A 2259-nucleotide genomic window follows, 5' to 3' on the forward strand; every position below is an offset into this window, starting at 1 on the left:
TATAATCATTCTTTTAATATATTATATATAATAATAATAATAATACATATATAATACCTATATTAATACAATTCATCGAAATGACTATTTTTTATGCTTTAAGAGCGATCTTTTTATAATGAGGGTTTTAGAGGCAAACGCCTACCGACGTATTGCGACATCATTCTCCAAGCAACTCGGCTGAAATCGAAGCTTGTATAAGTATTACTAATTCGTCGCGGTGCGCCCGATCGACGCAATGCCCCTCTTACGCCTTAGCCCCAAAGTCCAAATCCCGTGTCGCAGCTTACAGGAAAAAGCTTTTATATGAAAGCTCGGATAGGAATAAGATCGCCGTCGTAAATTGCGCGCGAATCTAATCTTGCGGTTGAATGGTGCCACGTTCGTTTTTTCAGGTCCCTTTTTCTATTCTTCCTCGTTGATTCATAAATCCGCCTTCTTCCTCTTCTCTTCAAAAAAACAAAATTTATAAATTTTTTATCCCTAAAAAGTACGGTAATAGTAAGATGAGTTTGGCAAATTCTTCTTGCAATTAAGTCATCATCTTCAGAAAACAAAAAGAGCAATAATCTAAGAATCTCCAGCAGTTACATCTCGGGACGAAACGTCGCTCGCATCAGAAAGTCACGAACCTTCTGGCGAGCATCGACATCGGGGAACGAAATTCGCGATTCGTCGGGACTACGGGATACGCCGATACGCCACGATCATACGGATGAATCAGAAGAAACGCGAGAAAGTGGGGCCTGTCAGCGCGACATGATTTAAAGCCAAATATTACGACAGAACGCACATTCCTGCGACGTCCCCGGTTAAGCGAGAGACGAGGGTGAGCGACAGCAGCAGGGGATGAGCCGTAAGTCGTGCAGATATGTTGGCCGCGGTTTATTACCGGGACGGCGGAATGGTCGGCGGGGATGGAGGAACATTGATTTAATGCGGGAGTAATTGGGCGGCCGGACGTCTCTATGAGCACGCCACCTTCCACCGCTAATGCGTTCCCGCCCTTCTAACCTTTTGGCTAACCACCGTGTGAGCGAGCACGCTAGCTCTTCGCCTTCCTCTCTAACCTCTCTTCTGCCACCCTCGCTCCTTCTTCCATCCACGGGCGGGACGTGAGAAAGGCGAACGCTTTATTACTGCTTTTATTGCTCGGCGAGTTTTAGCCGCGCGTATCGCAGGTTGGATCGGCTTATGGCGCTTATTAAACTTTGATGTCACCAAATCGCTCTTTCACTCTCGTTTGTGTCTGGCTCCTCTTATCTCTTATATGCCAGTGTTACCGTGGCACGCGGACGTGAAAAGTGGAGTGGGAACATGATAATTTTATTGAAATTCAAATTTTATTGTGGAACATCCATCAGTAGGATCGATCATCAAGTACATCAAATATATCACCCCTCGTGATTTCGTGGAGAGTACTAATAGATTTCTTACAGTTACAAATTTTCTTTTTTGATACATATATAATTATCGGTCGACTAATTAAACGTGTTGCTTTAAATTTCGTAATCTTTGTAAAATTTGCATTTATTATTACTGGGCTAGCGTATTATTTTCGAATGTCGGTTTGACTTGTAACAATTAGTCACGTTGCTTAAGCACACGTATAACAGTGGAATGTGTATACTTAACTACCTAAGAGTAAGTTAACGGTCATTATAGGCAATCCTGTTTATTCTCGTCATCGCGTGCAGGAAATTAAAGGGTGCGTCTCGAGATTTGCGTGTAATGTAGCCAATGAAACGTTTCAGGTGTTGAGATTTTATTAGCTCAAATACCCTCGCGAAACGCTGCGCGCAGAATGTAAATGAAGCCGTGGTACGTAACGGTGCAACGAAATTACCGGTTCGAATATTTTCCATTGTATTTCTACACTGAGAGAGTACGACAACACACGTTTCAGTCGGCCGGGGGAATATATCGGGGGAGCTTTGCGCTACAAATCTTCCTCCGTGTAATATCAGTGAAGAAATTCTCGCGGGTGTTTCTCGTATTTCGCGAAACAGGACGCGGGACGAACGAGTTGGAAAGACTTCCGAAGCAACGCGACGCGACACGGAGCCCGTTCTCCTCGCTCGCACCATGTGTTACTAAGGTCGCCGAGAAGAGAAGCGGGGAAGCTTCCGAACGCTCGCAACAAAACGAACGAGGGACCGCAAACGTGCTCTACAAGTAGTCATAATACGTGGACCAGGGGCAGACTCGCACGTGGTGCGATCACGTCGAACGCCGTTCCGGCTCCCTCCCCTCCCCTCC

General features: G+C 45.2%; 1 protein-coding gene across 1 annotated transcript in view; it reads right to left on the bottom strand.

The window, feature by feature from the left end:
- The window catches only part of LOC108689435 (protein trachealess), a 94493-nt gene that overhangs the window by 73618 nt on the left and 18616 nt on the right, over positions 1–2259 (bottom strand). The window lies entirely within an intron of this gene.

The sequence above is a fragment of the Atta colombica genome, unplaced genomic scaffold (genome assembly GCF_001594045.1).
Source record: "Atta colombica isolate Treedump-2 unplaced genomic scaffold, Acol1.0 scaffold1, whole genome shotgun sequence".
NCBI lineage: Eukaryota > Metazoa > Arthropoda > Insecta > Hymenoptera > Formicidae > Atta > Atta colombica.